Source organism: Crocodylus porosus, unplaced genomic scaffold, assembly GCF_001723895.1.
Source record: "Crocodylus porosus isolate Cpor-Errol unplaced genomic scaffold, CroPor_comp1, whole genome shotgun sequence".
Taxonomy (NCBI): Eukaryota; Metazoa; Chordata; order Crocodylia; family Crocodylidae; genus Crocodylus; species Crocodylus porosus.
In genome coordinates, this window is record NW_017728915.1 from 22,656,291 (window position 1) to 22,669,486 (window position 13,196).

Genomic DNA, 13,196 nt, shown 5'->3' on the forward strand with positions numbered 1-13,196 from the left:
CATACAGAAAAGGGGGGGAAATGTGCATCATTCCAAACTGAACGAGAATGAAATGCAGCACAGAAGAATGCAGAAACATTTAACAGCCCAAAGAGGATGATATGGTCCATGAAGACCTGCCCTCATAACCTCAGGAAATACAAATCAATCTGTGTTTCATCATCTGAAACTTGAACTTCTAGCTAGTAGCTCTATCCTATTCTCTCTTCCTTCTTCAAAAAGTCCTTCTTGAACTGATTTACACTATTTGCTTCTGCTGCTGACTTCGGCAGTTTGTTCCAGACCATATTTCAACTACCCTTTGTGTAAAGCTGTTCTGTCTGAATATATCGGAGTCCCTAAATTCTAGTACACATATTGGAGTGGTTACAAAAGTAATTTTAGTGCGGTTGGCTGCTAGCCTAGCCCAGCCTGCCCCCCTCCCCCCGCCCCCAATTCTAATAGTTAATTCTTTGGCGTCTCAGACAAGGATGCCATAAAGAGAGGCTGTTCTATCCAAATACCAAGACAGACAACCGACTTGAACTTGCTTCAGACTTCATGGAAAATATATGTCCAAGGCATTTGTGGTCACTTTAGTCAGTGTATCAAAGGCAAGAGAAATCCTGAAAGAGGCCACTTTTTCACCCAGGGAAGGGGGCCAAAATGAGGGCATGAAAAAGATGGGCAAATACCACCAAAAGGTATTTAGAAATGAATTTTTAATAAAAACTGTGAAAAAAACTTCCCCGGTATTCAAAGACCCAACTTTTTTGCTTTCCACAAACATTTTTATGAGTAATTCTTAGAAAAACTATTCATGAAAAGAAAAAATTGCTACAAATAATCTTGCACCAGAAGGTTTCATGTGGTCATCTTGAAAGCAGAAGCAATACCATATAATTTAGAGTTCCAATCATACAGCATGAATAATGAATATTGGAAACAGTACTCACAGCAAACAGTTGGCAAGCAATCCATAAGGCTGAAATATGTTGGTATAAACCCTTCGTTAAATAATTTGGAATAGGCAGATTAGTGAAAACTGAACTTTACTCACAAGTTAAATTTTGAACAGAAAAGAGGACTAAATTAATTGAAGAAATTGTTCACCACAGAGTTCACCTTGTTCTCAGAGCCAGGCAGACACAATGTAAGGTGAATGGAAAAATGCCTGTAAGTGAAGATGGGCTTTCAATTTTCTGAATAAAACAACTGGTGCCTCTGGTTGGTCTGAAAAGACAAATATACCATTTGGAATTTACCCCCACATTTGCTCACTTGTGTCATTTGTAAATAACTGTGTAAAATCCAGTACGGCGTTTGGGCAAAGGTCAGGAAACACACAGACAATGTATCCAGGGTGTTTTAATTTTCAACTAAGGTGACAATTATCCAGGCATACCCATTAGGAAAATTTTGGAACATTTAGAAAGTTGCTCATGTCTAGAAAACTATTTCTCACATATTTTAAGGAAGAAGGGCAAGTGAGGCAGGGAGGGCAAGAGAACAACATTACTTGCAATATTTTTAAATCATATACATTATTTTAAAGAAGAATTAGGGGAAAATAAATGATATGTGGCATTCATTCCTTGGCTATCCAGGGTTGGGTGACGCTTTATACACAGAAAGTTAAAAGACTAGAAATGTCTTGCAAAACACTGAATTTAATGAATGTCTTCTGTTTTGTTACCAATTTACCTATATCATCTTTTCTTACTAATTTATGCAGAGAAGTCTATTAATCATCACATACTGAGAAAGAAAATTGCGTGTTCAGCACAAACATAAATTATCAACCTAAACTCAAATTCTCTCACAGGATCTGTAAAGCTAAAAGTTTTGAATAGCTCTGATAGAACAAATGGACAAGGAAAGACAATGCATCTTTTGAAATACAAACCTGAAAAGATGTTATGCTCAATTACCCTGACAAAAGATTTGGAACCCAACAATATCCCCTGTGGAATACCAGTGCTAAACAAGAATGCTAAATCAAAAGCTCAAAGTTAAGCAAGAATAATATAGTATAAGCTACATTAAACGTTTGTCAGCCATAGAGCTAGAATCCACTTGGATGTTTACTAAATACCGATTCTTGTCTTCACTGAAATACATCCTCCTGAGGTCTCTTATGAAAGGTAGTTTCAAATAAGCACCATGAGAAAGTACACCCAATAGTACATTCCTAATGGCACGGTTTGTTCTGTATACAACCAAGTCACCTGGTTGGCATGGAGGACTGGAATGGGAGATGCTAAAGACTACCAATAAAGAAAAATGTGATAGTCATATTCAGGCGACACATTAACCAGTGAATGACATGGTGGGAGGACACTTAAATTAGATACTACCCACAGTAGCAGTAGATTTAAATGGATTTGAGGTTTAACTGCTATTCCTTCACCTCAATGAGGCCTTTCACCAGGCTACTGGGATGATTGCTGTGGAATTGATAATCTTAGTTTATACTCCAGCCCTGAAGAGAACACTTAAGACTTTTATTTCTTAGCCTCTAGGTACAGCAGGGATGGGTTTCCAGCCAGACTTGCAGGTGTTCAGAGGACAACATGTGAGTCGATGTTTCCAGTTATAAGGGAGCAGAGAAAAGTTGGAAAGTCCCAGCCTTCTGATGCAGGAGCAAGGGAAAAGGTGGGAGAGAAGCAATACTTTCAGCCTGCTACTTACAACAGAGCCCACTCTTCCACTGTGGTATACATTTTTGGGAGGGGGGTACTGCAACCTGTATCATTTAGGAGGCTTCTGCACAGTCATCGATGCTGAGTAACTCCATATGGAATGCAGATTGCTTCAGAGGGAAGGGGATGATGTTGCCAAAAAAGCACTAAGAACAGAACTCCAATTTAGACCAGTCAGCTCATATTATCCTCATGATGGCAAGTTCTTGACTAGGTACCAATTTTTGACTGTACAAAAGGGTCATCTTTCTGAATTTCAGGCCTCAGGCTCAGAGCTGCCATGCAAGCAGCCATGGCAGGGACAGGCCCCAAAGTATCAGTCTATAGCTGTTGGATGCTAGAAAGGTTCAGATGCTGTGAAAGTATAAACCTAGATGGCTTACAGGCAGAATGAAAGGACTAAGGGGAAGTCAGGGAAACCGTAGCATAATTTTAGATTTAATTTCCTAAATTCTAGGGTCTCCTAAGCCTACATGAGATTTGTGTCCACAGAAGAGGGACCAGGATGCAGGATTTGGTAGTGCCCTCTCAGAGCTGCAAGCAAGGTAGCTTTACCTCTGAGAAAGATGGTCCTCTGCTATATTCTTGTCCCTGTCAGCCACCAGCTGGATGTAGTGGCAAACACTCAGATTAATCTGCTGACTGATGCTAAAAATTGATATGCAATTCAAGAGAACAATAAAGAAAGAGAAACATAGGGCATTATCCCAGATAGTAATGCTGAATATATCAATAACAAAACAAAAATAATAATGGTTGAGTTTAAATAAAAATATGAGTTGAGTTTCTACTCAAAGGTCTTTATCTGTCCTGGGTCTTGATGGAAACTTGCTCTCAATATCAGTATGATATCTGCTGTGAATAGAGGATAGTCCAGTATATTCTGGTTAATTCATCACTCCAAATCAGGGCTAATCATCAAATTTTGACCAATTATCAAGAGTTGATAAGGAAGGCAGGAGATATTGGCAGGCAAATAGAACAAGAAATAATTAAACCATAGTGACAAATGATCCTATACGCAAACTAAGCAGAGATTGAAGTACATAGTCTTAGTGTCCTGAACTCTGCACCATAATTCTAATCGTGCAATTGGTCTAGTAAAAGTTATCACCCAGAAAGATCCTTGCCTGTACTGGAATTATGAAACCCAGTCCTCTCCCCCAAAAAATTCTGAGACCCCTACCACAGAGCATATATTTCTAGTTACCAATTTTAATGAATGTGGTTTTTAATTTGTTTATAAATTTTCAGGCTCCTTCCTTTTGGGGCCTCGATTGCTTATTACGTGATGGCAGGACTGAAGATTTGAATAAGAAACTCTTTCCTTCCTGCCACAGCAGAAGCAGCATGCTTAAGTTTAGTGTGAAATGCAAAACTATACGCATAAGCCCATCAAATTAAGAGCATCAAACGTCAAATGTTAAATAGCAGTTGTATTGCCTCCCCCTCAAAAATAAACATGCCTTCAACATTAGCAAAGGTTAATAGACAAATAAACCGCAATGATTGACAAATACATCCTTAAAATCAGTGCTACAGTAAAATATCATTGACATAACATCAACTGGTGATATTATAAAGGTTGAAAGTACATCATGGAAGAGGAACATAAATTCTGTGAGAAATAACAGCAGAATTTGTAGTCTGGCAGCATTTGCACACAATATTTTGTCCAACAGTAAGGTAATTGTACGGGGCTTAAACTGAATCAAATTCCTACAAACACCTTGGACTGCCCACAGGGAGAAAGCACACTCATGTATCCTAGAACTTTTTCTAAAAGTTCTCAAAGGAAATAAATACAGTATTAAAATCAGATCGAAGGTATTACAGACAATTACTCAAAGCAATATTTTTTTCTAAAGAGCTTTGTTTACATAGTGACATTGGAAAGGTCTCAAATTTACACACACATTTTAGCGAGATGAATTTTGCAGGAATGAACCTTTTCATGCAATCACCTAGTTTGAGAAGTGTCTTTATTTCAGCTTTTATAGTGCAGTCACTGTCTGCTTGATGGTTGCAGCGCTATGAGCTACTTTCTCCTTCTCTGCCTACAAAACAATCGTTCGAAAGAACTTTTTCTTTTCCCCAGCTTCTTCCCACAAGTTGCTCCTAAGACCCTGGCCATGTTCTGACGAGCGTGTATAGTTACCAAGAAACTTCCACAGGATACTTTCCCAAGATGAGTTAGAAGGTTTCCACTCAACTACACTGGGCACTGAGGACTAAAGGAGAACTAGCTGGAAGATATTCAGAAGAAGGTACTGATAGAGGTCATTAGGGGATCTGAAATAATCTTTTACCAGAGGGACACCAAGCATAGGACTTTGCATATGTGTTTTGAAGATTTTGACTCTGAAGAGGACCCAGTATTACAATACCAGCTATAGCACCTCCCAGCTAGAGGCCCTCCCCCTCAAAAAACACCATCTCAGTGTGTATGTATGGTATGTGCAAAGAAGACGAAATAGGAGAGGAGATGGAGAGAAGACTGTCTCTCCCTCCCTCATTCTTACACACAGATGCACACGCACTTTTTGCTGATTGCTGTCATGACACTTTTTCTCCTGGATTTAACTATTATCCCTCTGAGCTCTTCATTGAATCCCACTAAATTCCTTTTTCATCTCAGTTAGCCAAACATTTTTAAGCTTTAATAATTTCAGAACCATCAATATCCCATTCTAAATAGCTTTAAACTCCTGCATGCTTACCGGTTTTTATTCAGTACACCTCATTTTTCCATAACAGCCCCCTCCCTCCCAGAATATGCCTCCAGAATGCCCTTAAAGCAGTGGTTTCCAACCCATACCTCCTGGGGAACTTACTGCCCATGAGACCTTCCAGCATTGCTCATGACCACAAGGAGTTAAAAAGTTAAAACCCTGAATGACAGAGAGCAAAGTAAGCTGTTAGCTTTAGCACCTCACTTTGCCCACACTATTGCCCACAGTTCAGGGACCACTGTCTTGGGACCGCTGTGCTTCTTTTCAGTTCTGAACAGCTTTGCCTTTCAATCTCACATAGCCTGTCCCTCAATCTCTTTTTGTTCAATCAGAAACTAAGCAGGCTGTCAATCAGGTATAATGGGCATTTATACACATGCTCTGGAAGTGGGGGGAGCTTTAACTAGAGCAGCTCCAAGACCCACTTGAATGAAAGCTTCCAAAGCATCTTGTGTATCAGCGTCCCTGCACTTAAAAATGGCAGTGGGGGCACTTTAACTAAAGCTCAATGAACAAGCTTTAGTTAGAGCACCCCTGCTGCCATTTTTAACCCCAGGGACACCGGTGCACACGATGCTGAAGTCTGCTGGAGCATGGTAATTATCCATCTGTAATTATACCATGTCAGAGCAGTCTCACTGCTTGTATATAAGCACCCACTGGGTACATCTACATGTGCACTTTACTGCAGAGTTGACTAATTAGTTCCACAGTAAAGTATCACAGTCTACATGTACACCAGCATTAGGGTGCAGTAAAATAACTTTGCCATAGGTGTCCCCAACAGTACTATCCTATGGTGGAGTAATTTAGTGCACTGAAATGCATGTATAGACTGTGACAGGGGCTGGCTAGGGCACAAGGATCCTAAAGTGTGGGGGTTGCCTGCCACCTAGTTCTGCACTGTAGCACCCTCATGCCCTAGCCAGCCCCTCCACCTCCCAATGCCACCACACAGAGCCCAGGGCTGACCCTCCATTCCCCCTGCTGGCCTGGGGCTGCTTCACCCCAGCTCACACTGTTGCAGTCCTGGGCTCACATATAAACTCTGCACCCAGAAGCAAATGACTCTGGTGTGAACTGCACCCGAGTTTATTGCATTGCACTAATAGCACATGTAAATGCACCCAACGAGGAAGGAATTAATGGCTCTGGGGCATATTGCTCTGGGGTTTTATTTTTTAATATAACTTTCACATTCACATCGCTCAAAATGGGCATTCTGAAATAAATCAAATGTACAAAAGTACCTGATCCAAATCCTGTTCTCTATGGGGACCCAAAGTCCCCAAATCACAGGAATGCTACATTACTTCTATATAAAGGCAGAGTAATGTCCAAAACTCTTGTGTGCTATGGAGCAGAGTTCAGTACATCTCCCCATCTGAAAATACAGATGGAGGAATTATGAGTAAGTTGGCTCATGTGCAGTATGTCAACAAATAGGGCAGATTTATTCTGTAGGTTAAAGCTTTAGGAGCTGGACCCTAATCTATACAGCTCAATTGTATGCAACAACCTTTCTTACTGCAGCCAAATGGCATGGGGCAAATCTCATGTCCTTTTATTTTGCCTTGCAGGATTTGATCAGGTTCAAATCTAATTGCCCAAATCATACATTTGATCAACCAGATTTTAGGCTTCTAAGGACTGGACTTGGCATCCAAATGGGTACATGACAGAGGAAGGTAAATTTGACAATTCAGTTTAGTGATTGTAATCATCATGGCTGCTGTAAAGAAATGGCAGTGAGTGAAAGGAATAGAAGGAGAAGGGGATATTTGGATATATCTATGGCCAAACTGCAACAATGGATAAAAACATCTGTTGTGCAATGCCTTGTCATGATCCATTGCTAGGGCTCATAAGGTTGCAGAACTGGTAATCTGGCCTGGTAGGCAAAACAACTGAAGGCTCTAACCAACACAGCTATAGTAGCTGCATGAAGGAGGTCCCATGACTGTGAACTATTTTTGATCTTTAATAAATTTAGGACCCATGAAGGAAAAAAAAAAAAACCTGAGTGCTTTCCTTCTTCAGTTTAACCCTTTTTACTCTTTAGATTTCAGTCCTCCAGCTAATTAAAAGGAAATCCAGCAGTCAAAATGTGAAAGTTCATTGTGAACCAATAAAAACAGATATTGTAGCCCAGTATATGAATGGTCCAAACCACTTCACTTTACAATACTGTGAAACAGGGCCAGCTCTACAGAATGCAACAGTCTTGCCATATTCAGCAATGACTCAGGTAATTTTCCAACAATATTGTTTCTATTTGTTATCCATCATGGACCAGCCACTGGGCTACATTTTGCTATTTCCTACAAGAGAAACCACCACACTGAAAGAATCCCAGTGCTCCAAATATTTGAATGCTAAACGTCATATTTATTCAATATTGGTTTTTAAGTTATACTACAGAAAGTAGAGAATAGGTTCAGACCTTTGCAAATTATTCTAGGATCAGTGCAACATCTTTTGCCAGCCACAACATAAGAACAAGGCAAGATAAACATGATTGACATGCTATAATATGAAAAACTGCCATTACATTTAATGTCTTTCTAACAAAGAATATTGCCTTTATTATGATGAATAAATTTGCAAATTTAACATCCAACAGACATTAGACTTTATTTTTCTGTATAAAATAAATATGGCTGAAGTATAAGATTATGACTCCACCATTATTGTGTAATACCATTTAATGTACACTGATCCCTTCTATCCTGATATCATAAAACTGGAGGGAAGAATTGTCACATTACTGCAAAACAGTTGCGCATTGTATGTGAAGACAACATAGGTGGACTTTCTTGTGAAACTGCTGGGTTTTATCACTGTTTAATGATTTGTTGCACTATTTATAGGATAAACAATAAATCTAACATGATTCATCATCTTACCCAATAAATCATGTGACAAATCATTAAGCAGAGTGATAAAATCAAGTGTTTTAGAAATAAGTTAATCTATGATGCCAATGTGTAAACTAAACAGTTGCTTAAAAACCCTATTTACTAATCATTTTTACATAAAGATTGATGATTATGTAGATTAAATGTGTACATATTCCTAATAACACAAGATAATCACATGTTCTGTGTTGGTCTTCTTATAAAGAAAAAGATAACAAAAAATCCACTATGAAAATAGTATCATTTTGGTTATGTTTGTACATTCCTCAATGTTTCCCTGAGCTACTTTCATTTTTAAATCTGCATTTGGTTTGGGTGAAGAAATAGTTAATTAAATGTGTGCCACAAGGATGTTGAACAGAGATTATATTTTAGCTATAAATTCTGTAATATCCTAATTAACACTTTGATTAAGACTTGATAGCTGGTTCTAATGCTTCTTCATTCTTCAGTCTGAATATAACCCTGTACTCTTTCTCATTTGTGACAACTGTGTTTATAGCTACTCTACCCATAGAGCTGCATGGCACTTCGAATTATACTCAAGAGTATATGGGCATCACGTCACATTTGTGTGCCTGATATCATACATGACTAGCTGCGCTCCAGCCAGGGTCCTTAATGTACATTCCACAGATGGACTACCCTCTGAATGCTTAGCCAGATATTAAGTTAAATCTTTTTGGAGTCAAGCTTGTTTCACATCAGTTATACAAACATATTGGTTCCTTTAAAAGGACAAAATGCATTGAGAGCAAGAAAAGAATCTAGGTCGGAAATCTAGGAAAATCATTTTAAATTTCTGCTTAGCCTTTAAATCTGAAAATCTCTACTTTAGGAACTATTGTGATATTAGACTTTTTTGGGGGTTTTTTTATTACTCTAAGGATAGATAACTGAGCAACATTTAAGGAGAAATACATAAGCTGCATAGCTGGCTTACCCATGAAAGAAATGTAAACAACGGGGAAAGCATTTCCTTTTCACTTTCTGCTTTGTATTAAAATGTAACAAAGGTAATGAGATAGTGGCACAGCAGCATGACATTTTCTAAGCCAGGATTTTTTCTCAAAATGAAAAAAAAGGTTAATATTTGTATACTGCTGTCTGTCATGATGAGGCTGTGCCATACAAACTGTACCCTCTTGATAAGGCATTTTCCTCTTTCTAGAGCAGTAGTAAAAGCATCTATAATTAGGGCTGTGGCCAACTGTTAACATATCAAGCAGAATCTGGTGAACAACACCCTTCAAGGTTGCAGAGTAGGCTGGGGAGAGGACAAGGCTAAGACTAGGCTGGTGACTGTGGCAGAAACTGCAGGGAGCACAGACAAGGGATGGGGGGGTGGGATTATTTTCCTTTTTCAAATCTCAATGTACAGTAGACATTTTATAACTATCAAAGATTAAATGGCTGGAAGTGGGGAGCAATTCATGTCCTCTGTGTGTGCCAGGTACGAAATAAAAGCACACCAGAATCATACATCTGCAGTTCCGTGTTGCTGCCTTTAAAAAAAAAAAAAAAAAAAAGCTTTATTTTCCTCTACTTTTTGGTAAGGACACTCGGACCCCCTTCTATGCGTTACAGCCTCTGAATTGATTTGGAGATTCAGGAGGTCCCCACTCACCGCCACAGTTTGCTGGACCTGAACTCCATGCTGGTAAGTAGGGGGCGGAGGGGCTGGAGGTGGGGGGAGGGGACCATGGGGGATACCCACCCAGCCCCAGCCCCACCAGCTCTCCCCAAGCACCACCCCATCCAGCTCCCCCACCTGCTCTCCCAGCCCCAGCTTCCAGACACTTAAAATTGAAAAGCCCTACATTCGATATAGATATAGATATAGATATAGATATAGATATGCTGGTTAGTCTTTAAGATGCAAATCCACTCTGCCTTGTACTTGACGTTGGACTAACATGGCTGGCTGTATTTCCTGATTCTCTGACAGATAGACAGAGTTGTGTCTGGGCTCCCTTCTGCACTTTCCTTGCTGCAGAGGTCCTCGAGGCATTGTTCCAAGTCCTGTGTTCCTGGTGTTTCATTTCCCAAATTTTGGCATGCAGCTTTTAAAAAAAGACTGACCATGTCCTCCCACTCCACCCAGCCTGCTTAACACTCATATGTTCTCGTCTCATACGGAGTCCCCTGCACGTTGTGTACCAACCCAGAGGTACTCACTCTCTCAAGAGAAAGATCTATTGATGCCTTTAAAGTGATCTATATCTACCTTTTGCTTCCATAATTCTCTCGCCTCCTTGCTGTCTCTCTATTTTACCCTTTCCCCTCTCTGAACATTTTTCTCCCTGGCTTCCCTCCTTCTCTCTATATTTCTCTCTCTTCCCTCCATTTCTCTCCAGCTCCTCTCCCCGCACCGCTTCCCTTTGTTTCTCTTTCATCCCTATTTATTACCCTCCTCTCCAAAACTGGCCTGTTAACCAAGTAAAGCAGGTAAAATGCTGATCACCACAGGCATGTAAAATGATTATCTCCTTGTCTACACTACAATTCTCAAGCAAGTTAGTTGCAGTGTTAAAACCCAGTCACATTTGTGAGTGCTGAAAAGCCCTAAGGGTTTTCTGGTGTCTCTTTAACAGCTCTTTCTGCTCTCCTCCAATATCTCTACTGTCCCCATCAATTGTGTATCTTTTACTGCAGCATCTGACACAGCAAACTGCCACAGGAAACAGGGATTAGCCCACCAACAGCACCAGCTGCCCATTGCAAGGGTGAGTCTGGCCTGAGCCTTTGTACTAGGTTCAACAATGAGGGTTGACCCTCCACGACTTCCCACAAATGTACTCTCACATGTCACTTCTTCCTAAGAAACTCCCCCTCCGCTCCCTGCTCCCCACCCGCTCGAAGAGCTTCTTTGTTATCCTGCAAGGATCTCTCTCTTCCTGCTCTGACAGATCTCCACAGGATACAAATAACTACCACTGACTTCAATGAAAGTTAGGAACTCATGCCACACAGGGAGTGTAGCTACAACAGTATCAGGTATCAAGGCAGTAAAGTAGAGGTAGGGGGTCCAGGAGGTCTCATTCATTACAAAAGGTCCTCTGAAGCACTAACAGTTATTGCCTCCTATCTACACACTAAAATCCTCTAATGCAGCACTTTTTTTCTCTCCTCTTATTAGCCTAATTTTCTTTCATCTCTGTAACGATCTGATGACTTGACAAAGTCTCCCTGGGTCTTGAACTCATGAAACTTGGGGAAATGTTCCAAATACACAGACCTGTCTGATAGAGGATGTGTGTTCATGCTCCATTTTGGCAGAAGCAGGTAACTCTTGGACACATCTGCTCAAAGCAGGTGTTCCTAAAGTCTGCTAACTCAGTTTTTAACTCTCATCCGTGTAGCAACAGAACAGGCACGCTCAGAATCATGTGGTGCGAGTACAATTAGAGCTACACACCCTACAATATACCCAGGGTAAGGATGCTTTGAAGGAAGCCACTAATTATGCTGATAAACTCAGGATTTCAAGATTCACTGGACAATGAACAGGCTTCACTTCAAAATGAACTTTTAAAGGCATTCGCACCTGGAAAGCTATGCAGGCATCCACATTTAAAAATGTAACATCCCAATTCCCTGCCACATGCAGAGTATCCATTGGCTTCAACAGAAGCTCTGTCCCTGATTACATTCAGGAACAGGCATATTTTATACATCAGCATTGATATGTTTTTCCTGTCAGTATGTAATCCAGATATTTTCAAAGCAATAATCAGGTCATGGGAGAACTACATGGCTAAAATCCTGATCAACAGTTTGAAAGTCTGTGCCTCAGTGCTGTGCAGCTAGTTTCAATGTCTGGAATGAAGGGTTCTTGTCTAAAATAACATTGTAAATTATTTTTAAAATAGGGTAGTTAAATAAATTCAAAGTAAATGACTGGGGGGGGTTCTTTTTTTTAACATATTTTAAACAGAAACAAGCTGCCATATTTTCTGTGGGCTTGAAAGCTTATGTTAAGTTTCCAAATAAGTCAATTCTATAAAGATAACATCTTTTTAAAAAAAAATGTGTTGCTAGCTAATATTGTACAAAGCAAATTATTCTTAATAAAAATGTAAATTATGTCCTTTGTTTGGCTGAAAAAATAGATATGGAAGTATTTATAAGGGCAGGGTTTTCAAAGGCCTTCAGGGTTAGATGTTCAAGCGGTACCCACAGTTAAGGGCAAATATTCAGTACACAAAATTAAAGCCATACCATCTACAATCTTAAATTAAGGGTCCTAAATAAGGACAAGATTTGCAAAAGTCCCCCAGTGGCCAGGTGTTCCCACTGCTGATGGGTGGCTAATGTTTAAAAAGAGCTCAGCACTCAAAATGCTGATCTCTTTTGAAAAAGCTGGTCCTCTTTTTTTTTTTTTTTTTTTATGTTTAAAAAGAGCTCAGCACTCAAAATGCTGATCTCTTTTGAAAAAGCTGGTCCTCTTTTTTTTTTTTTTTTTTGGTTCCTCAATAGGAACTGACCTCTTTGGAAAATCTAATCCCAACTGTAGGTGCTGAGTTGTTTTGAAAATCTGGACTGTAACTATTAGTGTTATAATCATGCCAGATGTATTGACTTTCATTCAGCAGTTCCATGAGGGACAGTCCCACTGCAGCACACACAGTACTTGCATTTAATATGAAACTGTTATTTTGTTTTGGTTCACATGCAACTTTATTTTTGTAACTACCTTGTTACACATCTGACAGGTATTGTATGCACAGGGGGACCCAACTCATTTTCGCACACATAGAAAAAGCTAGTTTCAGACAAACATTGAATGGAAATTGAATTGAGGGATAAGCATAGTCTCAGGTTTACTGACCTGTTAGTCTGTTCATTAGCGTTAGAGGTAAATA

General features: G+C 39.7%; 1 long non-coding RNA gene across 1 annotated transcript in view; it reads right to left on the bottom strand.

The window, feature by feature from the left end:
* The window catches only part of LOC109310581, a 69,530-nt gene that overhangs the window by 48,850 nt on the left and 7,484 nt on the right, over positions 1 to 13,196 (bottom strand). The window contains exon 5 of the long non-coding RNA XR_002101262.1: positions 6,664 to 6,797. This is a non-coding gene — a long non-coding RNA (uncharacterized LOC109310581). The remainder of the gene's footprint in view (positions 1 to 6,663; positions 6,798 to 13,196) is intronic.